At 34.3% G+C, this 25,621-nt stretch overlaps 6 non-coding genes across 6 annotated transcripts; all 6 read left to right on the top strand.

Moving 5' to 3' along the window:
• The first annotated feature begins 451 nt into the window (after positions 1–451).
• Trnah-gug (transfer RNA histidin (anticodon GUG)) lies at positions 452–523 on the top strand. Its single transcript has one exon. It is a non-coding gene; the product is annotated as a tRNA-His (tRNA).
• A 612-nt stretch (positions 524–1,135) lies between these two features.
• Positions 1,136–1,207, top strand: Trnah-gug (transfer RNA histidin (anticodon GUG)). The gene has a single exon. It is a non-coding gene; the product is annotated as a tRNA-His (tRNA).
• A 1,300-nt stretch (positions 1,208–2,507) lies between these two features.
• Positions 2,508–2,579, top strand: Trnah-gug (transfer RNA histidin (anticodon GUG)). The gene has a single exon. It is a non-coding gene; the product is annotated as a tRNA-His (tRNA).
• Positions 2,580–5,252: 2,673 nt separating this feature from the next.
• Trnah-gug (transfer RNA histidin (anticodon GUG)) lies at positions 5,253–5,324 on the top strand. Its single transcript has one exon. It is a non-coding gene; the product is annotated as a tRNA-His (tRNA).
• Positions 5,325–7,103: 1,779 nt separating this feature from the next.
• On the top strand, positions 7,104–7,175 carry Trnah-gug (transfer RNA histidin (anticodon GUG)). Its single transcript has one exon. It is a non-coding gene; the product is annotated as a tRNA-His (tRNA).
• A 9,441-nt stretch (positions 7,176–16,616) lies between these two features.
• On the top strand, positions 16,617–16,688 carry Trnah-gug (transfer RNA histidin (anticodon GUG)). Its single transcript has one exon. It is a non-coding gene; the product is annotated as a tRNA-His (tRNA).
• The last annotated feature ends 8,933 nt before the right edge of the window (positions 16,689–25,621 follow it).

Below are 25,621 nucleotides of genomic sequence, written 5' to 3'. Positions count from 1 at the left end.
CAATAGTGGGTTTATTACATATATAATTGATAACTTAATCAAAACATGAGTAGTGGAACTGCGTGTTTATGAAACATTAAAGTTATGTAGTTTGTTTGAACTACTAACACAACATACAATCTACACAAATAACAGTATTTTCAAATGCTACCAATTTATAGCTTTTGTGTTGATAAGTTTTCTGAATACTACTATAATGTTGTATGAAATGAGTAAAAAAAAAGTCAAAATACGATTGAATAATTACATTGGGGTTTACATAAAATATGGTATATTGCGTGTGACATTTTACATTTAACTGGGTTGCTTAGTTGGTAAATTTTAAAAAAGGCTAAATTGATGTAAACTAGAAAGCTAATATTCACTCATTCAGCAGAGTGGCGCAGCGGAAGCGTGCTGGGCCCATAACCCAGAGGTCGAAGGATCGAAACCATCCTCTGCTACTTATCCAGCTGTGATCGTATAGTGGTTAGTACTCCACGTTGTGGCCGTGGCAACCCTGGTTCGAATCCAGGTCACAGCAGATTTTGCTTTTACTGGATTGAGTGATGCAAAGCTGTTCTGTTGCTAGAGTCGAACACAATGTCCGATATCGGCCTTTCAAATCAATGCTTATCAATTCAGGTAAAAGTTGCAGATGATCAACAGCATGAATCGATGCAAATTTTTATTGTCGCAATCTCAATAGTGGGTTTGTTACATATATAATTGATAACTTAATCAAAACATGAGTATAGTGGAACTGCGTGTTTATGAAACATTAAAGTTATGTAGTTTGTTTGAATTACTAACACAACATACAATCTACACAAATAACACTATTTTTAAATGCTACCAATTTATAGCTTTTGTATTGATAAGTTTTCTGAATACTACTATAATGTTGTATGAACTGAGTAACAAAAAGGTCAAAATACGATTGAAAAATTACATTGGGGTTTACATCAATATGTTATATTGCGTGTGACATTCTACATTTAACTGGGTTGCTTAGTTGGTAAATTTTAAAAAAGGGTAAAATTGATGTAAACTAGAAAGCTAATATTCACTCATTCAGCAGAGTGGCGCAGCGGAAGCGTGCTGGGCCCATAACCCAGAGGTCGAAGGATCGAAACCATCCTCTGCTACTTATCCAGCTGTGATCGTATAGTGGTTAGTACTCCACGTTGTGGCCGTGGCAACCCTGGTTCGAATCCAGGTCACAGCAGATTTTGCTTTTACTGGATTGAGTGATGCAAAGCTGTTCTGTTGCTAGAGTCGAACACAATGTCCGATATCGGCCTTTCAAATCAATGCTTATCAATTCAGGTAAAAGTTGCAGATGATCAACAGCATGAATCGATGCAAATTTTTATTGTTGCAATCTCAATAGTGGGTTTATTACATATATAATTGATAACTTAATCAAAACATGAGTAGTGGAACTGCGTGTTTATGAAACATTAAAGTTATGTAGTTTGTTTGAACTACTAACACAACATACAATCTACACAAATAACAGTATTTTCAAATGCTACCAATTTATAGCTTTTGTGTTGATAAGTTTTCTGAATACTACTATAATGTTGTATGAAATGAGTAAAAAAAAAGTCAAAATACGATTGAATAATTACATTGGGGTTTACATCAATATGTTATATTGCGTGTGACATTCTACATTTAACTGGGTTGCTTAGTTGGTAAATTTTAAAAAAGGGTAAAATTGATGTAAACTAGAAAGCTAATATTCACTCATTCAGCAGAGTGGCGCAGCGGAAGCGTGCTGGGCCCATAACCCAGAGGTCGATGGATCGAAACCATCCTCTGCTACTTATCCAGCTGTGATCGTATAGTGGTTAGTACTCCTCGTTGTGGCCGTGGCAACCCTGGTTCGAATCCAGGTCACAGCAGATTTTGCTTTTACTGGATTGAGTGATGCAAAGCTGTTCTGTTGCTAGAGTCGAACACAATGTCCGATATCGGCCTTTCAAATCAATGCTTATCAATTCAGGTAAAAGTTGCAGATGATCAACAGCATGAATCGATGCAAATTTTTATTGTCGCAATCTCAATAGTGGGTTTATTACATATATAATTGATAATTTAATCAAAACATGAGTAGTGGAACTGCGTGTTTATAAAACATTAAAGTTATGTATTTATGTAGTTTGTTTGAACTACTAACACAACATACAATCTACACAAATAACAGTATTTTCAAATGCTACCAATTTATAGCTTTTGTGTTGATAAGTTTTCTGAATACTACTATAATGTTGTATGAACTGAGTAACAAAAAGGACAAAATACGATTGAAAAATTACATTGGGGTTTACATCAATATGTTATATTGCGTGTGACATTCTACATTTAACTGGGTTGCTTAGTTGGTAAATTTTAAAAAAGGGTAAAATTGATGTAAACTAGAAAGCTAATATTCACTCATTCAGCAGAGTGGCGCAGCGGAAGCGTGCTGGGCCCATAACCCAGAGGTCGATGGATCGAAACCATCCTCTGCTACTTATCCAGCTGTGATCGTATAGTGGTTAGTACTCCACGTTGTGGCCGTGGCAACCCTGGTTCGAATCCAGGTCACAGCAGATTTTGCTTTTACTGGATTGAGTGATGCAAAGCTGTTCTGTTGCTAGAGTCGAAAACAATGTCCGATATCGGCCTTTCAAATCAATGCTTATCAATTCAGGTAAAAGTTGCAGATGATCAACAGCATGAATCGATGCAAATTTTTATTGTCGCAATCTCAATAGTGGGTTTATTACATATATAATTGATAACTTAATCAAAACATGAGTATAGTGGAACTGCGTGTTTATGAAACATTAAAGTTATGTAGTTTGTTTGAACTACTAACACAACATACAATCTCAACAAATAACAGTATTTTTAAATGCTACCAATTTATAGCTTTTGTATTGATAAGTTTTCTGAATACTACTATAATGTTGTATGAACTGAGTAACCAAAAGGTCAAAATACGATTGAAAAATTACATTGGGGTTTACATCAATATGTTATATTGCGTGTGACATTCTACATTTAACTGGGTTGCTTAGTTGCAAAATTTTAAAAAAGGCTAAATTGATGTAAACTAGAAAGCTAATATTCACTCATTCAGCAGAGTGGCGCAGCGGAAGCGTGCTGGGCCCATAACCCAGAGGTCGATGGATCGAAACCATCCTCTGCTACTTATCCAGCTGTGATCGTATAGTGGTTAGTACTCCACGTTGTGGCCGTGGCAACCCTGGTTCGAATCCAGATCACAGCAGATTTTGCTTTTACTGGATTGAGTGATGCAAAGCTGTTCTGTTGCTAGAGTCGAACACAATGTCCGATATCGGCCTTTCAAATCAATGCTTATCAATTTAGGTAAAAGTTGCAGATGATCAACAGCATGAATCGATGCAAATTTTTATTGTCGCAATCTCAATAGTGGGTTTATTACATATATAATTGATAACTTAATCAAAACATGAGTAGTGGAACTGCCTGTTTATGAAACATTAAAGTTATGTATTTATGTAGTTTGTTTGAACTACTAACACAACATACAATCTACACATATAACAGTATTTTCAAATGCTACCAATTTATAGCTTTTGTGTTGATAAGTTTTCTGAATACTACTATAATGTTGTATGAACTGAGTAACAAAAAGGTCAAAATACGATTGAAAAATTACATTGGGGTTTACATCAATATGTTATATTGCGTGTGACACTCTACATTTAACTGGGTTGCTTAGTTGGTAAATTTTAATAAAAGACTAAATTGATGTAAACTAGAAAGCTAGTATTGACTCATTCAGCAAAGCGGCGCAGCGGAAGCGTGCTGGGCCCATAACCCAGAGGTCGATGGATCGAAACCATCCTCTGCTACTTATCCAGCTGTGATCGTATAGTGGTTAGTACTCCACGTGGTGGCCGTAGCAACCCTGGTTCGAATCCAGGTCACAGCAGATTTTGCTTTTACTGGATTGAGTGATGCAAAGCTGTTCTGTTGCTAGAGTCGAACACAATGTCCGATATCGGCCTTTCAAATCAATGCTTATCAATTCAGGTAAAAGTTGCAGATGATCAACAGCATGAATCGATGCAAATTTTTATTGTCGCAATTTCAATAATGGGTTTATTACATATATAATTGATAATTTAATCAAAACATGAGTAGTGGAACTGCGTGTTTATGAAACATTAAAGTTATGTATTTATGTAGTTTGTTTGAACTACTAACACAACATACAATCTCAACAAATAACAGTATTTTCAAATGCTACCAATTTATAGCTTTTGTATTGATAAGTTTTCTGAATACTACCATAATGTTGTATGAACTGAGTAACAAAAAGATCAAAATATGATTGAAAAATTACACTGGGGTTTACATCAATATGTTATATTGCGTGTGACATTCTACATTTAACTGGGTTGCTTAGTTGGTAAATTTTAAAAAAGGGTAAAATTGATGTAAACTAGAAAGCTAATATTCACTCATTCTGCAGAGTGGCGCAGCGGAAGCGTGCTGGGCCCATAACCCAGAGGTCAATGGATCGAAACCATCCTCTGCTACTTATCCAGCTGTGATCGTATAGTGGTTAGTACTCAACGTTGTGGCCGTGACAACCCTGGTTCGAATCCAGGTCACAGCAGATTTTGCTTTTACTGGATTGAGTGATGCAAAGCTGTTCTGTTGCTAGAGTCGAACACAATGTCCGATGTCGGCCTTTCAAATCAATGCTTATCAATTCAGGTAAAAGTTGCAGATGATCAACAGCATGAATCGATGCAAATTTTTATTGTCGCAATCTCAATAGTGGGTTTATTACATATATAATTGATAACTTAATCAAAACATGACTATAGTGGAACTGCGTGTTTATGAAACATTAAAGTTATGTAGTTTGTTTGAACTACTAACACAACATACAATCTCAACAAATAACAGTATTTTCAAATGCTACCAATTTATAGCTTTTGTGTTGATAAGTTTTCTGAATACTACTATAATGTTGTATGAACTGAGTAATAAAAAGGTCAAAATACGATTGAAAAATTACATTGGGGTTTACATCAATATGTTATATTGCATGTGACATTCTACATTTAACTGGGTTGCTTAGTTGGTAAATTTTAAAAAGGCTAAATTGATGTAAACTAGAAAGCTAATATTCACTCATTCAGCAGAGTGGCGCAGCGGAAGCGTGCTGGGCCCATAACCCAGAGGTCGATGGATCGAAACCATCCTCTGCTACTTATCCAGCTGTGATCGTATAGTGGTTAGTACTCCACGTTGTGGCCGTGGCAACCCTGGTTCGAATCCAGGTCACAGCAGATTTTGCTTTTACTGGATTGAGTGATGCAAAGCTGTTCTGTTGCTAGAGTCGAACACAATGTCCGATATCGGGTTCCAAATCAATGCTTATCAATTCAGGTAAAAGTTGCAGATGATCAACAGCATGAATCGATGCAAATTTTTATTGTCGCAATCTCAATAGTGGGTTTATTACATATATAATTGATAACTTAATCAAAACATGAGTATAGTGGAACTGCGTGTTTATGAAACATTAAAGTTATGTAGTTTGTTTGAACTACTAACACAACATACAATCTCAACAAATAACAGTATTTTCAAATGCTACCAATTTATAGCTTTTGTGTTGATAAGTTTTCTGAATACTACTATAATGTTGTATGAACTGAGTAACAAAAAGGTCAAAATACGATTGAAAAATTACATTGGGGTTTACATCAATATGTTATATTGCATGTGACATTCTACATTTAACTGGGTTGCTTAGTTGGTAAATTTTAAAAAAGGCTAAATTGATGTAAACTAGAAAGCTAATATTCACTCATTCAGCAGAGTGGCGCAGCGGAAGCGTGCTGGGCCCATAACCCAGAGGTCGAAGGATCGAAACCATCCTCTGCTACTTATCCAGCTGTGATCGTATGGTGGTTAGTACTCCATGTTGTGGCCGTAGCAACCCTGGTTCGAATCCAGGTCACAGCAGATTTTGCTTTTACTGGATTGAGTGATGCAAAGCTGTTCTGTTGCTAGAGTCGAACACAATGTCCGATATCGGCCTTTCAAATCAATGCTTATCAATTCAGGTAAAAGTTGCAGATGATCAACAGCATGAATCGATGCAAATTTTTATTGTCGCAATTTGAAAAGTGGGTTTATTACATATATAATTGATAATTTAATCAAAACATGAGTAGTGGAACTGCGTGTTTATAAAACATTAAAATTATGTAGTTTGTTTGAACTACTAACACAACATACAATCTACACAAACAACAGTATTTTCAAATGCTACCAATTTATAGCTTTTGTGTTGATAAGTTTTCTGAATACTACTATAATGTTGTATGAACTGAGTAACAAAAAGATCAAAATACGATTGAATAATTACATTGGGGTTTACATCAATATGTTATATTGCGTGTGACATTCTACATTTAACTGGGTTGCTTAGTTGGTAAATCTTAGTTGATTTTGCTTTTACTGGATTGAGTGATGCAAAGCTGTTCTGTTGCTAGAGTCGAACACAATGTCCGATATCGGCCTTCCAAATCAATGCTTATCAATTCAGATAAAAGTTGCAGATGATCAACAGCATGAATCGATGCAAATTTTTATTGTCGCAATCTCAATAGTGGGTTTATTACATATATAATTGATAACTTAATCAAAACATGAGTATAGTGGAACTGCGTGTTTATGAAACATTAAAGTTATGGAGTTTGTTTGAACTACTAACACAACATACAATCTCAACAAATAACAGTATTTTCAAATGCTACCAATTTATAGCTTTTGTGTTGATAAGTTTTCTGAATACTACTATAATGTTGTATGAACTGAGTAACAAAAAGGTCAAAATATGATTGAAAAATTACATTGGGGTTTACATCAATATGTTATATTGCGTGTGACATTCTACATTTAACTGGGTTGCTTAGTTGGTAAATTTTAAACAAGGGTAAAATTGATGTAAACTAGAAAGCTAATATTGACTCATTCAGCAGAGTGGCGCAGCGGAAGCGTGCTGGGCCCATAACCCAGAGGTCGAAGGATCGAAACCATCCTCTGCTACTTATCCAGCTGTGATCGTATAGTGGTAAGTACTCCACGTTGTGGCCGTGGCAACCCTGGTTCGAATCCAGGTCACAGCAGGTTTTGCTTTTACTGGTATGAGTGATGCAAAGCTGTTCTGTTGCTAGAGTCGAACACAATGTCCGATGTCGGCCTTTCAAATCAATGCTTATCAATTCAGGTAAAAGTTGCAGATGATCAACAGCATGAATCGATGCAAATTTTTATTGTCGCAATCTCAATAGTGGGTTTATTACATATATAATTGATAACTTAATCAACACATGAGTAGTGGAATTGCGTGTTTACGAAACATTAAAGTTATGTAGTTTGTTTGAATTACTAACACAACATACAATCTACAAAAATAACAGTATTTTCAAATGCTACCAATTTATAGCTTTTGTGTTGATAAGTTTTCTGAATACTACTATAATGTTGTATGAACTGAGTAACAAAAAAGTCAAAATACGATTGAATAATTGAAAACATTGGAAATAATTGAAACATTGGGGTTTACATCAATATGTTATATTGCGTGTGACATTCTACATTTAACTGGGTTGCTTAGTTGGTAAATCTTAGTTGATTTTGCTTTTACTGGATTGAGTGATGCAAAGCTGTTCTGTTGCTAGAGTCGAACACAATGTCCGATATCGGCCTTTCAAATCAATGCTTATCAATTCAGGTAAAAGTTGCAGATGATCAACAGCATGAATCGATGCAAATTTTTATTGACGCAAATTCAATAATGGGTTTATTACATATATAATTGATAATTTAATCAAAAAATGAGCATTGGAACTGCGTGTTTATAAAACATTAAAGTTATGTATTTATGTAGTTTGTTTGAACTACTAACACAACATACAATCTCAACAAATAACAGTATTTTCAAATGCTACCAATTTATAGCTTTTGTGTTGATAAGTTTTCTGAATACTACTTTAATGTTGTATGAACTGAGTAACAAAAAGGTCAAAATACGATTGAAAAATTACACTGGGGTTTACATCAATATGTTATATTGCGAGTGACATTCTACATTTAACTGGGATGCTTAGTTGGTAAATTTTGAAAAAGGGTAAAATTGATGTAAACTAGAAAGCTAATATTCACTCATTCAGCAGAGAGGCGCAGCGGAAGCTTGCTGGGCCCATAACCCAGAGGTCGATGGATCGAAACCATCCTCTGCTACTTATCCAGCTGTGATCGTATAGTGGTTAGTACTCCACGTTTTGGCTGTGGCAACCCTGGTTCGAATCCAGGTCACAGCAGATTTTGCTTTTACTGGTATGAGTGATGCAAAGCTGTTCTGTTGCTAGAGTCGAACACAATGTCCGATATCGGCCTTTGAAATCAATGCTTATCAATTCAGGTAAAAGTTGCAGATGATCAACAGCATGAATCGATGCAAATTTTTATTGTCGCAATCTCAATAGTGGGTTTATTACATATATAATTGATAACTTAATCAACACATGAGTAGTGGAACTGCGTGTTTACGAAACATTAAAGTTATGTAGTTTGTTTGAATTACTAACACAACATACAATCTACACAAATAACAGTATTTTCAAATGCTACCAATTTATAGCTTTTGTGTTGATAAGTTTTCTAAATACTACTATAATGTTGTATGAACTGAGTAACAAAAAAGTCAAAATACGATTGAAAAATTACATTGGGGTTTACATCAATATGTTATATTGCGTGTGATATTCTACATTTAACTGGGTTGCTTAGTTGGTAAATCTTAGTTGATTTTGCTTTTACTGGATTGAGTGATGCAAAGCTGTTCTGTTGCTAGAGTCGAACACAATGTCCGATATCGGCCTTTCAAATCAATGCTTATCAATTCAGATAAAAGTTGCAGATGATCAACAGCATGAATCGATGCAAATTTTTATTGCCGCAATTTCAAGAATGGGTTTATTACATATATAATTGATAATTTAATCAAAACATGAGTATAGTGGAACTGCGTGTTTATGAAACATTAAAGTTATGTAGTTTGTTTGAACTACTAACACAACATACAATCTCAACAAATAACAGTATTTTCAAATGCTACCAATTTATAGCTTTTGTATTGATAAGTTTTCTGAATACTACTATAATGTTGTATGAACTGAGTAACAAAAAGGTCAAAATACGTTTGAAAAGTTACACTGGGGTTTACATCAATATGTTATATTGCGTGTGACACTCTTCATTTAACTGGGTTGCTTAGTTGGTAAATTTTAATAAAAGGCTAAATTGATGTAAAGTAGAAAGCTAATATTGACTCATTCAGCAGAGTGTCGCAGCGGAAGCGTGCTGGGTCGATGGATCGAAACCATCGGTCGATGGTCGATGGATCGAAACCCAGAGGTCGATGGATCGAAACCATCCTCTGCTACTTATCAAGCTGTGATCGTATAGTGGTTAGTACTCCACGTTGTGGCCGTGGTAACCCTGATTCGAATCCAGATTACAGCAGATTTTGCTTTTACTGGATTGAGTGATGCAAAGCTGTTCTGTTGCTAGAGTCGAAAACAATGTCCGATAACGGCCTTTCAAATTAATGCTTATCAATTCAGGTAAAAGTTGCAGATGATCAACAGCATGAATCGATGCAAATTTTTATTGTCGCAATCTCAATAGTGGGTTTATTACATATATAATTGATAACTTAATCAAAACATGAGTAGTGGAACTGCGTGTTTATGAAGCATTAAAGTTATGTAGTTTGTTTGAACTACTAACACAACATACAATCTACACAAATAACAGTATTTTCAAATGCTACCAATTTATAGCTTTTGTGTTGATAAGTTTTCTGAATACTACTATAATGTTGTATGAACTGAGTAACAAAAAAGTCAAAATACGATTGAATAATTACATTGGGGTTTACATCAATATGTTATATTGCGTGTGACATTCTACATTTAACTGGGTTGCTTAGTTGGTAAATCTTAGTTGATTTTGCTTTTACTAGATTGAGTGATGCAAAGCTGTTCTGTTGCTAGAGTCGAACACATTGTCCGATATCGGCCTTTCATATCAATGCTTATCAATTCAGATAAAAGTTGCAGATGATCAACAACATGAATCGATGCAAATTTATATTGTCTCAATTTCAAGAATGGGTTTATTACATATATAATTGATAATTTAATCAAAACATGAGTATAGTGGAACTGCGTGTTTATGAAACATTAAAGTTATGTAGTTTGTTTGAACTACTAACACAACATACAATCTCAACAAATAACAGTATTTTCAAATGCTACCAATTTATAGCTTTTGTATTGATAAGTTTTCTGAATACTACTATAATGTTGTATGAACTGAGTAACAAAAAGGTCAAAACACGATTGAAAAGTTACACTGGGGTTTACATCAATATGTTATATTGCGTGTGACACTCTACATTTAACTGGGTTGCTTAGTTGGTAAATTTTAATAAAAGGCTAAATTGATGTAAAGTAGAAAGCTAATATTGACTCATTCAGCAGAGTGGCGTAGCGGAAGCGTGCTGGGCCCATAACCCAGAGGTCGATGGATCGAAACCATCCTCTGCTACTTATCCAGCTATGATCGTATAGTGGTTAGTACTCCACGTTGTGGCCGTGGCAACCCTGATTCGAATCCAGGTCACAGCAGATTTTGCTTTTACTGGATTGAGTGATGCAAAGCTGTTCTGTTGCTAGAGTCGAACACAATGTCCGATAACGGCCTTTCAAATCAATGCTTATCAATTCAGGTAAAAGTTGCAGATGATCAACAGCATGAATCGATGCAAATTTTTATTGTCGCAATCTCAACAGTGGGTTTATTACATATATAATTGATAATTTAATCAACACATGAGTAGTGGAACTGCGTGTTTATGAAACATTAAAGTTATGTAATTTGTTTGAACTACTAACACAACATACAATCTACACAAATAACAGTATTTTCAAATGCTACCAATTTATAGCTTTTGTGTTGATAAGTTTTTTGAAAACTACTATAATGTTGTATGAACTGAGTAACAAAAAGATCAAAATACGATTGAAAAATTACATTGGGGTTTACATCAATATGTTATATTGCGTGTGACATTCTACATTTAACTGGGTTGCTTAGTTGGTAAATCTTAGTTGATTTTGCTTTTACTGGATTGAGTGATGCAAAGCTGTTCTGTTGCTAGAGTCGAACACAATGTCCGATATCGGCCTTTCAAATCAATGCTTATCAATTCAGGTAAAAGTTGCAGATGATCAACAGCATGAATCGATGCAAATTTTTATTGACGCAATTTCAATAATGGGTTTATTACATATATAATTGATAATTTAATCAAAACATGAGTAGTGGAACTGCGTGTTTATAAAACTTTAAAGTTATGTATTTATGTAGTTTGTTTGAACTACTAACACAACATACAATCTCAACAAATAACAGTATTTTCAAATGCTACCAATTTATAGCTTTTGTGTTGATAAGTTTTCTGAATACTACTATAATGTTGTATGAACTGAGTAATAAAAAGGTCAAAATACGATTGAAAAATTACATTGGGGTTTACATCAATATGTTATATTGCATGTGACATTCTACCTTTAACTGGGTTGCTTAGTTGGTAAATTTTAAAAAAGGCTAAATTGATGTAAACTAGAAAGCTAATATTCACTCATTCAGCAGAGTGGCGCAGCGGAAGCGTGCTGGGCCCATAACCCAGAGGTCGATGGATCGAAACCATCCTCTGCTACTTATCCAGCTGTGATTGATAGTGGTTAGTACTCCACGTTGTGGCCGTAGCAACCCTGGTTCGAATCCAGGTCACAGCAGATTTTGCTTTTACTGGATTGAGTGATGCAAAGCTGTTCTGTTGCTAGAGTCGAACACAATGTCCGATATCGGCCTTTCAAATCAATGCTTATCAATTCAGGTAAAAGTTGCAGATGATCAACAGCATGAATCGATGCAAATTTTTATTGTCGCAATCTCAATAGTGGGTTTATTACATATATAATTGATAACTTAATCAACACATGAGTAGTGGAATTGCGTGTTTACGAAACATTAAAGTTATGTAGTTTGTTTGAATTACTAACACAACATACAATCTACACAAATAACAGTATTTTCAAATGCTACCAATTTATAGCTTTTGTGTTGATAAGTTTTCTGAATACTACTATAATGTTGTATGAACTGAGTAACAAAAAGGTCAAAATACGATTGAATAATTGAAAACATTGGAAATAATTGAAACATTGGGGTTTACATCAATATGTTATATTGCGTGTGACATTCTACATTTAACTGGGTTGCTTAGTTGGTAAATCTTAGTTGATTTTGCTTTTCCTGGATTGAGTGATGCAAAGCTGTTCTGTTGCTAGAGTCGAACACAATGTCCGATATCGGCCTTTCAAATCAATGCTTATCAATTCAGGTAAAAGTTGCAGATGATCAACAGCATGAATCGATGCAAATTTTTATTGTCGCAATTTCAATAATGGGTTTATTACATATATAATTGATAATTTAATCAAAACATGAGTAGTGGAACTGCGTGTTTATGAAACATTAAAGTTATGTATTTATGTATTTATGTAGTTTGTTTGAACTACTAACACAACACACAATCTCAACAAATAACAGTATTTTCAAATGCTACCAATTTATAGCTTTTGTGTTGATAAGTTTTCTGAATACTACTATAATGTTGTATGAACTGAGTAACAAAAAGGTCAAAATACGATTGAAAAATTACATTGGGGTTTACATCAATATGTTATATTGCGTGTGACATTCTACATTTAACTGGGTTGCTTAGTTGGTAAATTTTAAAAAAGGGTAAAATTGATGTAAACTAGAAAGCTAATATTCACTCATTCAGCAGAGTGGCGCAGCGGAAGCGTGCTGGGCCCATAACCCAGAGGTCGAAGGATCGAAACCATCCTCTGCTACTTATCCAGCTGTGATCGTATAGTGGTTAGTACTCCACGTTGTGGCTGTGGCAACCCTGGTTCGAATCCAGGTCACAGCAGATTTTGCTTTTACTGGTATGAGTGATGCAAAGCTGTTCTGTTGCTAGAGTCGAACACAATGTCCGATATCGGCCTTTCAAATCAATGCTTATCAATTCAGGTAAAAGTTGCAGATGATCAACAGCATGAATCGATGCAAATTTTTATTGTCGCAATCTCAATAGTGGGTTTATTACATATATAATTGATAACTTAATCAACACATGAGTAGTGGAATTGCGTGTTTACGAAACATTAAAGTTATGTAGTTTGTTTGAATTACTAACACAACATACAATCTACACAAATAACAGTATTTTCAAATGCTACCAATTTATAGCTTTTGTGTTGATAAGTTTTCTGAATACTACTATAATGTTGTATGAACTGAGTAACAAAAAGGTCAAAATACGATTGAATAATTGAAAACATTGGAAATAATTGAAACATTGGGGTTTACATCAATATGTTATATTGCGTGTGACATTCTACATTTAACTGGGTTGCTTAGTTGGTAAATCTTAGTTGATTTTGCTTTTCCTGGATTGAGTGATGCAAAGCTGTTCTGTTGCTAGAGTCGAACACAATGTCCGATATCGGCCTTTCAAATCAATGCTTATCAATTCAGGTAAAAGTTGCAGATGATCAACAGCATGAATCGATGCAAATTTTTATTGTCGCAATTTCAATAATGGGTTTATTACATATATAATTGATAATTTAATCAAAAGATGAGTAGTGGAACTGCGTGTTTATGAAACATTAAAGTTATGTATTTATGTATTTATGTAGTTTGTTTGAACTACTAACACAACACACAATCTCAACAAATAACAGTATTTTCAAATGCTACCAATTTATAGCTTTTGTGTTGATAAGTTTTCTGAATACTACTATAATGTTGTATGAACTGAGTAAAAAAAAGGTCAAAATACGATTGAAAAATTACATTGGGGTTTACATCAATATGTTATATTGCGTGTGACATTCTACATTTAACTGGGTTGCTTAGTTGGTAAATTTTAAAAAAGGGTAAAATTGATGTAAACTAGAAAGCTAATATTCACTCATTCAGCAGAGTGGCGCAGCGGAAGCGTGCTGGGCCCATAACCCAGAGGTCGATGGATCGAAACCATCCTCTGCTACTTATCCAGCTGTGATCGTATAGTGGTTAGTACTCCACGTTGTGGCTGTGGCAACCCTGGTTCGAATCCAGGTCACAGCAGATTTTGCTTTTACTGGTATGAGTGATGCAAAGCTGTTCTGTTGCTAGAGTCGAACACAATGTCCGATATCGGCCTTTCAAATCAATGCTTATCAATTCAGGTAAAAGTTGCAGATGATCAACAGCATGAATCGATGCAAATTTTTATTGTCGCAATCTCAATAGTGGGTTTATTACATATATAATTGATAACTTAATCAACACATGAGTAGTGGAACTGCGTGTTTACGAAACATTAAAGTTATGTAGTTTGTTTGAATTACTAACACAACATACAATCTACACAAATAACATTATTTTCAAATGCTACCAATTTATAGCTTTTGTGTTGATAAGTTTTCTGAATACTACTACAATGTTGTATGAACTGAGTAACAAAAAAGTCAAAATACGATTGAATAATTGAAAACATTGGAAATAATTGAAACATTGGGGTTTACATCAATATGTTATATTGCGTGTGACATTCTACATTTAACTGGGTTGCTTAGTTGGTAAATCTTAGTTGATTTTGCTTTTATTGGATTGAGTGATGCAAAGCTGTTCTGTTGCTAGAGTCGAACACAATGTCCGATATCGGCCTTTCAAATCAATGCTTATCAATTCAGATAAAAGTTGCAGATGATCAACAGCATGAATCGATGCAAATTTTTATTGCCGCAATTTCAAGAATGGGTTTATTACATATATAATTGATAATTTAATCAAAACATGAGTATAGTGGAACTGCGTGTTTATGAAACATTAAAGTTATTTAGTTTGTTTGAACTACTAACACAACATACAATCTCAACAAATAACAGTATTTTCAAATGCTACCAATTTATAGCTTTTGTATTGATAAGTTTTCTGAATACTACTATAATGTTGTATGAACTGAGTAACAAAAAGGTCAAAATACGATTGAAAAGTTACACTGGGGTTTACATCAATATGTTATATTGCGTGTGACACTCTACATTTAACTGGGTTGCTTAGTTGGTAAATTTTAATAAAAGGCTAAATTGATGTAAAGTAGAAAGCTAATATTGACTCATTCAGCAGAGTGGCGCAGCGGAAGCGTGCTGGGCCCATAACCCAGAGGTCGATGGATCGAAACCATCCTCTGCTACTTATCCAGCTGTGATCGTATAGTGGTTAGTACTCCACGTTGTGGCCGTGGCAACCCTGATTCGAATCCAGGTCACAGCAGATTTTGCTTTTACTGGATTGAGTGATGCAAAGCTGTTCTGTTGCTAGAGTCGAACACAATGTCCGATAACGGCCTTTCAAATCAATGCTTATCAATTCAGGTAAAAGTTGCAGATGATCAACAGCATGAATCGATGCAAATTTTTATTGTCGCAATCTCAATAGTGGGTTTATTACATATATAATTGATAACTTAATCAAAACATGACTAGTGGAACTGCGTGTTTATGAAACATTAAATTTATGTAGTTTGTTTGAACTACTAACACAACATACAATCTACACAAATAACAGTATTTTCAAATGCTACCAATTTATAGCTTTTGTGTTGATAAGTTTTCTGAATACTACTATAATGTTGTATGAACTGAGTAACAAAAAAGTCAAAATACGATTGAATAATTACATTGGGGTTTACATCAATATGTTATATTGCGTGTGACATTCTACATTTAACTGGGTTGCTTAGTTGGTAAATCTTAGTTGATTTTGCTTTTACTAGATTGAGTGATGCAAAGCTGTTCTGTTGCTAGAGTCGAACACAATGTCCGATATCGGCCTTTCAAATCAATGCTTATCAATTCAGATAAAAGTTGCAGATGATCAACAGCATGAATCGATGCAAATTTTTATTGCCACAATTTCAAGAATGGGTTTATTACATATATAATTGATAATTTAATCAAAACATGAGTATAGTGGAACTGCGTGTTTATGAAACATTAAAGTTATTTAGTTTGTTTGAACTACTAACACAACATACAATCTCAACAAATAACAGTATTTTCAAATGCTACCAATTTATAGCTTTTGTATTGATAAGTTTTCTGAATACTACTATAATGTTGTATGAACTGAGTAACAAAAAGGTCAAAATACGATTGAAAAGTTACACTGGGGTTTACATCAATATGTTATATTGCGTGTGACACTCTACATTTAACTGGGTTGCTTAGTTGGTACATTTTATTAAAAGGCTAAATTGATGTAAAGTAGAAAGCTAATATTGACTCATTCAGCAGAGTGTCGCAGCGGAAGCGTGCTGGGCCCATAACCCAGAGGTCGATGGATCGAAACCATCCTCTGCTACTTATCCAGCTGTGATCGTATAGTGGTTAGTACTCCACGTTGTGGCCGTGGCAACCCTGGTTCGAATCCAGGTCACAGCAGGTTTTGCTTTTACTGGTATGAGTGATGCAAAGCTGTTCTGTTGCTAGAGTCGAACACAATGTCCGATATCGGCCTTTCAAATCAATGCTTATCAATTCAGGTAAAAGTTGCAGATGATCAACAGCATGAATCGATGCAAATTTTTATTGTCGCAATCTCAATAGTGGGTTTATTACATATATAATTGATAACTTAATCAACACATGAGTAGTGGAATTGCGTGTTTACGAAACATTAAAGTTATGTAGTTTGTTTGAATTACTAACACAACATACAATCTACACAAATAACAGTATTTTCAAATGCTACCAATTTATAGCTTTTGTGTTGATAAGTTTTCTGAATACTACTATAATGTTGTATGAACTGAGTAACAAAAAGGTCAAAATACGATTGAATAATTGAAAACATTGGAAATAATTGAAACATTGGGGTTTACATCAATATGTTATATTGCGTGTGACATTCTACATTTAACTGGGTTGCTTAGTTGGTAAATCTTAGTTGATTTTGCTTTTCCTGGATTGAGTGATGCAAAGCTGTTCTGTTGCTAGAGTCGAACACAATGTCCGATATCGGCCTTTCAAATCAATGCTTATCAATTCAGGTAAAAGTTGCAGATGATCAACAGCATGAATCGATGCAAATTTTTATTGTCGCAATTTCAATAATGGGTTTATTACATATATAATTGATAATTTAATCAAAACATGAGTAGTGGAACTGCGTGTTTATGAAACATTAAAGTTATGTATTTATGTATTTATGTAGTTTGTTTGAACTACTAACACAACACACAATCTCAACAAATAACAGTATTTTCAAATGCTACCAATTTATAGCTTTTGTGTTGATAAGTTTTCTGAATACTACTATAATGTTGTATGAACTGAGTAACAAAAAGGTCAAAATACGATTGAAAAATTACATTGGGGTTTACATCAATATGTTATATTGCGTGTGACATTCTACATTTAACTGGGTTGCTTAGTTGGTAAATTTTAAAAAAGGGTAAAATTGATGTAAACTAGAAAGCTAATATTCACTCATTCAGCAGAGTGGCGCAGCGGAAGCGTGCTGGGCCCATAACCCAGAGGTCGATGGATCGAAACCATCCTCTGCTACTTATCCAGCTGTGATCGTATAGTGGTTAGTACTCCACGTTGTGGCTGTGGCAACCCTGGTTCGAATCCAGGTCACAGCAGATTTTGCTTTTACTGGTATGAGTGATGCAAAGCTGTTCTGTTGCTAGAGTCGAACACAATGTCCGATATCGGCCTTTCAAATCAATGCTTATCAATTCAGGTAAAAGTTGCAGATGATCAACAGCATGAATCGATGCAAATTTTTATTGTCGCAATCTCAATAGTGGGTTTATTACATATATAATTGATAACTTAATCAACACATGAGTAGTGGAATTGCGTGTTTACGAAACATTAAAGTTATGTAGTTTGTTTGAATTACTAACACAACATACAATCTACACAAATAACAGTATTTTCAAATGCTACCAATTTATAGCTTTTGTGTTGATAAGTTTTCTGAATACTACTATAATGTTGTATGAACTGAGTAACAAAAAGGTCAAAATACGATTGAATAATTGAAAACATTGGAAATAATTGAAACATTGGGGTTTACATCAATATGTTATATTGCGTGTGACATTCTACATTTAACTGGGTTGCTTAGTTGGTAAATCTTAGTTGATTTTGCTTTTCCTGGATTGAGTGATGCAAAGCTGTTCTGTTGCTAGAGTCGAACACAATGTCCGATATCGGCCTTTCAAATCAATGCTTATCAATTCAGGTAAAAGTTGCAGATGATCAACAGCATGAATCGATGCAAATTTTTATTGTCGCAATTTCAATAATGGGTTTATTACATATATAATTGATAATTTAATCAAAACATGAGTAGTGGAACTGCGTGTTTATGAAACATTAAAGTTATGTATTTATGTATTTATGTAGTTTGTTTGAACTACTAACACAACACACAATCTCAACAAATAACAGTATTTTCAAATGCTACCAATTTATAGCTTTTGTGTTGATAAGTTTTCTGAATACTACTATAATGTTGTATGAACTGAGTAACAAAAAGGTCAAAATACGATTGAAAAATTACATTGGGGTTTACATCAATATGTTATATTGCGTGTGACATTCTACATTTAACTGGGTTGCTTAGTTGGTAAATTTTAAAAAAGGGTAAAATTGATGTAAACTAGAAAGCTAATATTCACTCATTCAGCAGAGTGGCGCAGCGGAAGCGTGCTGGGCCCATAACCCAGAGGTCGATGGATCGAAACCATCCTCTGCTACTTATCCAGCTGTGATCGTATAGTGGTTAGTACTCCACGTTGTGGCTGTGGCAACCCTGGTTCGAATCCAGGTCACAGCAGATTTTGCTTTTACTGGTATGAGTGATGCAAAGCTGTTCTGTTGCTAGAGTCGAACACAATGTCCGATATCGGCCTTTCAAATCAATGCTTATCAATTCAGGTAAAAGTTGCAGATGATCAACAGCATGAATCGATGCAAATTTTTATTGTCGCAATCTCAATAGTGGGTTTATTACATATATAATTGATAACTTAATCAACACATGAGTAGTGGAATTGCGTGTTTACGAAACATTAAAGTTATGTAGTTTGTTTGAATTACTAACACAACATACAATCTACACAAATAACAGTATTTTCAAATGCTACCAATTTATAGCTTTTGTGTTGATAAGTTTTCTGAATACTACTATAATGTTGTATGAACTGAGTAACAAAAAGGTCAAAATACGATTGAATAATTGAAAACATTGGAAATAATTGAAACATTGGGGTTTACATCAATATGTTATATTGCGTGTGACATTCTACATTTAACTGGGTTGCTTAGTTGGTAAATCTTAGTTGATTTTGCTTTTCCTGGATTGAGTGATGCAAAGCTGTTCTGTTGCTAGAGTCGAACACAATGTCCGATATCGGCCTTTCAAATCAATGCTTATCAATTCAGGTAAAAGTTGCAGATGATCAACAGCATGAATCGATGCAAATTTTTATTGTCGCAATTTCAATAATGGGTTTATTACATATATAATTGATAATTTAATCAAAACATGAGTAGTGGAACTGCGTGTTTATGAAACATTAAAGTTATGTATTTATGTATTTATGTAGTTTGTTTGAACTACTAACACAACACACAATCTCAACAAATAACAGTATTTTCAAATGCTACCAATTTATAGCTTTTGTGTTGATAAGTTTTCTGAATACTACTATAATGTTGTATGAACTGAGTAACAAAAAGGTCAAAATACGATTGAAAAATTACATTGGGGTTTACATCAATATGTTATATTGCGTGTGACATTCTACATTTAACTGGGTTGCTTAGTTGGTAAATTTTAAAAAAGGGTAAAATTGATGTAAACTAGAAAGCTAATATTCACTCATTCAGCAGAGTGGCGCAGCGGAAGCGTGCTGGGCCCATAACCCAGAGGTCGATGGATCGAAACCATCCTCTGCTACTTATCCAGCTGTGATCGTATAGTGGTTAGTACTCCACGTTGTGGCTGTGGCAACCCTGGTTCGAATCCAGGTCACAGCAGATTTTGCTTTTACTGGTATGAGTGATGCAAAGCTGTTCTGTTGCTAGAGTCGAACACAATGTCCGATATCGGCCTTTCAAATCAATGCTTATCAATTCAGGAAAAAGTTGCAGATGATCAACAGCATGAATCGATGCAAATTTTTATTGTCGCAATCTCAATAGTGGGTTTATTACATATATAATTGATAACTTAATCAACACATGAGTAGTGGAACTGCGTGTTTACGAAACATTAAAGTTATGTAGTTTGTTTGAATTACTAACACAACATACAATCTACACAAATAACAGTATTTTCAAATGCTACCAATTTATAGCTTTTGTGTTGATAAGTTTTCTGAATACTACTACAATGTTGTATGAACTGAGTAACAAAAAAGTCAAAATACGATTGAATAATTGAAAACATTGGAAATAATTGAAACATTGGGGTTTACATCAATATGTTATATTGCGTGTGACATTCTACATTTAACTGGGTTGCTTAGTTGGTAAATCTTAGTTGATTTTGCTTTTACTGGATTGAGTGATGCAAAGCTGTTCTGTTGCTAGAGTCGAACACAATGTCCGATATCGGCCTTTCAAATCAATGCTTATCAATTCAGATAAAAGTTGCAGATGATCAACAGCATGAATCGATGCAAATTTTTATTGCCGCAATTTCAAGAATGGGTTTATTACATATATAATTGATAATTTAATCAAAACATGAGTATAGTGGAACTGCGTGTTTATGAAACATTAAAGTTATTTAGTTTGTTTGAACTACTAACACAACATACAATCTCAACAAATAACAGTATTTTCAAATGCTACCAATTTATAGCTTTTGTATTGATAAGTTTTCTGAATACTACTATAATGTTGTATGAACTGAGTAACAAAAAGGTCAAAATACGATTGAAAAGTTACACTGGGGTTTACATCAATATGTTATATTGCGTGTGACACTCTACATTTAACTGGGTTGCTTAGTTGGTAAATTTTAATAAAAGGCTAAATTGATGTAAAGTAGAAAGCTAATATTGACTCATTCAGCAGAGTGGCGCAGCGGAAGCGTGCTGGGCCCATAATCCAGAGGTCGATGGATCGAAACCATCCTCTGCTACTTATCCAGCTGTGATCGTATAGTGGTTAGTACTCCACGTTGTGGCCGTGGCAACCCTGATTCGAATCCAGGTCACAGCAGATTTTGCTTTTACTGGATTGAGTGATGCAAAGCTGTTCTGTTGCTAGAGTCGAACACAATGTCCGATAACGGCCTTTCAAATCAATGCTTATCAATTCAGGTAAAAGTTGCAGATGATCAACAGCATGAATCGATGCAAATTTTTATTGTCGCAATCTCAATAGTGGGTTTATTACATATATAATTGATAACTTAATCAAAACATGACTAGTGGAACTGCGTGTTTATGAAACATTAAATTTATGTAGTTTGTTTGAACTACTAACACAACATACAATCTACACAAATAACAGTATTTTCAAATGCTACCAATTTATAGCTTTTGTGTTGATAAGTTTTCTGAATACTACTATAATGTTGTATGAACTGAGTAACAAAAAAGTCAAAATACGATTGAATAATTACATTGGGGTTTACATCAATATGTTATATTGCGTGTGACATTCTACATTTAACTGGGTTGCTTAGTTGGTAAATCTTAGTTGATTTTGCTTTTACTAGATTGAGTGATGCAAAGCTGTTCTGTTGCTAGAGTCGAACACAATGTCCGATATCGGCCTTTCAAATCAATGCTTATCAATTCAGATAAAAGTTGCAGATGATCAACAGCATGAATCGATGCAAATTTTTATTGCCACAATTTCAAGAATGGGTTTATTACATATATAATTGATAATTTAATCAAAACATGAGTATAGTGGAACTGCGTGTTTATGAAACATTAAAGTTATTTAGTTTGTTTGAACTACTAACACAACATACAATCTCAACAAATAACAGTATTTTCAAATGCTACCAATTTATAGCTTTTGTATTGATAAGTTTTCTGAATACTACTATAATGTTGTATGAACTGAGTAACAAAAAGGTCAAAATACGATTGAAAAGTTACACTGGGGTTTACATCAATATGTTATATTGCGTGTGACACTCTACATTTAACTGGGTTGCTTAGTTGGTACATTTTATTAAAAGGCTAAATTGATGTAAAGTAGAAAGCTAATATTGACTCATTCAGCAGAGTGGCGCAGCGGAAGCGTGCTGGGCCCATAACCCAGAGGTCGATGGATCGAAACCATCCTCTGCTACTTATCCAGCTGTGATCGTATAGTGGTTAGTACTACACGTTGTGGCCGTGGCAACCCTGATTCGAATCCAGGTCACAGCAGATTTTGCTTTTACTGGATTGAGTGATGCAAAGCTGTTCTGTTGCTAGAGTCGAACACAATGTCCGATAACGGCCTTTCAAATCAATGCTTATCATTTCAGGTAAAAGTTGCAGATGATCAACAGCATGAATCGATGCAAATTTTTATTGTCGCAATCTCAATAGTGGGTTTATTACATATATAATTGATAACTTAATCAAAACATGACTAGTGGAACTGCGTGTTTATGAAACATTAAAGTTATGTAGTTTGTTTGAACTACTAACACAACATACAATCTACACAAATAACAGTATTTTCAAATGCTACCAATTTATAGCTTTTGTGTTGATAAGTTTTCTGAATACTACTATAATGTTGTATGAACTGAGTAACAAAAAAGTCAAAATACGATTGAATAATTACATTGGGGTTTACATCAATATCTTATATTGCGTGTGACATTCTACATTTAACTGGGTTGCTTAGTTGGTAAATCTTAGTTGATTTTGCTTTTACTGGATTGAGTGATGCAAAGCTGTTCTGTTGCTAGAGTCGAACACAATGTCCGATATCGGCCTTTCAAATCAATGCTTATCAATTCAGATAAAAGTTGCAGATGATCAACAGCATGAATCGATGCAAATTTTTATTGCCGCAATTTCAAGAATGGGTTTATTACATATATAATTGATAATTTAATCAAAACATGAGTATAGTGGAACTGCGTGTTTATGAAACATTAAAGTTATTTAGTTTGTTTGAACTACTAACACAACATACAATCTCAACAAATAACAGTATTTTCAAATGCTACCAATTTATAGCTTTTGTATTGATAAGTTTTCTGAATACTACTATAATGTTGTATGAACTGAGTAACAAAAAGGTCAAAATACGATTGAAAAGTTAGACTGGGGTTTACATCAATATGTTATATTGCGTGTGACACTCTACATTTAACTGGGTTGCTTAGTTGGTAAATTTTAATAAAAGGCTAAATTGATGTAAAGTAGAAAGCTAATATTGACTCATTCAGCAGAGTGGCGCAGCGGAAGCGTGCTGGGCCCATAACCCAGAGGTCGATGGATCGAAACCATCCTCTGCTACTTATCCAGCTGTGATCGTATAGTGGTTAGTACTCCACGTTGTGGCCGTGGCAACCCTGATTCGAATCCAGGTCACAGCAGATTTTGCTTTTACTGGATTGAGTGATGCAAAGCTGTTCTGTTGCTAGAGTCGAACACAATGTCCGATAACGGCCTTTCAAATCAATGCTTATCAATTCAGGTAAAAGTTGCAGATGATCAACAGCATGAATCGATGCAAATTTTTATTGTCGCAATCTCAATAGTGGGTTTATTACATATATAATTGATAACTTAATCAAAACATGACTAGTGGAACTGCGTGTTTATGAAACATTAAATTTATGTAGTTTGTTTGAACTACTAACACAACATACAATCTACACAAATAACAGTATTTTCAAATGCTACCAATTTATAGCTTTTGTGTTGATAAGTTTTCTGAATACTACTATAATGTTGTATGAACTGAGTAACAAAAAAGTCAAAATACGATTGAATAATTACATTGGGGTTTACATCAATATGTTATATTGCGTGTGACATTCTACATTTAACTGGGTTGCTTAGTTGGTAAATCTTAGTTGATTTTGCTTTTACTAGATTGAGTGACTCAAAGCTGTTCTGTTGCTAGAGTCGAACACAATGTCCGATATCGGCCTTTCAAATCAATGCTTATCAATTCAGATAAAAGTTGCAGATGATCAACAGCATGAATCGATGCAAATTTTTATTGCCACAATTTCAAGAATGGGTTTATTACATATATAATTGATAATTTAATCAAAACATGAGTATAGTGGAACTGCGTGTTTATGAAACATTAAAGTTATTTAGTTTGTTTGAACTACTAACACAACATACAATCTCAACAAATAACAGTATTTTCAAATGCTACCAATTTATAGCTTTTGTATTGATAAGTTTTCTGAATACTACTATAATGTTGTATGAACTGAGTAACAAAAAGGTCAAAATACGATTGAAAAGTTACACTGGGGTTTACATCAATATGTTATATTGCGTGTGACACTCTACATTTAACTGGGTTGCTTAGTTGGTACATTTTAATAAAAGGCTAAATTGATGTAAAGTAGAAAGCTAATATTGACTCATTCAGCAGAGTGGCGCAGCGGAAGCGTGCTGGGCCCATAACCCAGAGGTCGATGGATCGAAACCATCCTCTGCTACTTATCCAGCTGTGATCGTATAGTGGTTAGTACTACACGTTGTGGCCGTGGCAACCCTGATTCGAATCCAGGTCACAGCAGATTTTGCTTTTACTGGATTGAGTGATGCAAAGCTGTTCTGTTGCTAGAGTCGAACACAATGTCCGATAACGGCCTTTCAAATCAATGCTTATCATTTCAGGTAAAAGTTGCAGATGATCAACAGCATGAATCGATGCAAATTTTTATTGTCGCAATCTCAATAGTGGGTTTATTACATATATAATTGATAACTTAATCAAAACATGACTAGTGGAACTGCGTGTTTATGAAACATTAAAGTTATGTAGTTTGTTTGAACTACTAACACAACATACAATCTACACAAATAACAGTATTTTCAAATGCTACCAATTTATAGCTTTTGTGTTGATAAGTTTTCTGAATACTACTATAATGTTGTATGAACTGAGTAACAAAAAAGTCAAAATACGATTGAATAATTACATTGGGGTTTACATCAATATGTTATATTGCGTGTGACATTCTACATTTAACTGGGTTGCTTAGTTGGTAAATCTTAGTTGATTTTGCTTTTACTAGATTGAGTGATGCAAAGCTGTTCTGTTGCTAGAGTCGAACACAATGTCCGATATCGGCCTTTCAAATCAATGCTTATCAATTCAGATAAAAGTTCCAGATGATCAACAGCATGAATCGA

Source organism: Clavelina lepadiformis, chromosome 9 (assembly GCF_947623445.1).
Source record: "Clavelina lepadiformis chromosome 9, kaClaLepa1.1, whole genome shotgun sequence".
Taxonomy (NCBI): domain Eukaryota; kingdom Metazoa; phylum Chordata; class Ascidiacea; order Aplousobranchia; family Clavelinidae; genus Clavelina; species Clavelina lepadiformis.
This window is presented reverse-complemented; position numbering and strand designations above follow the sequence as displayed.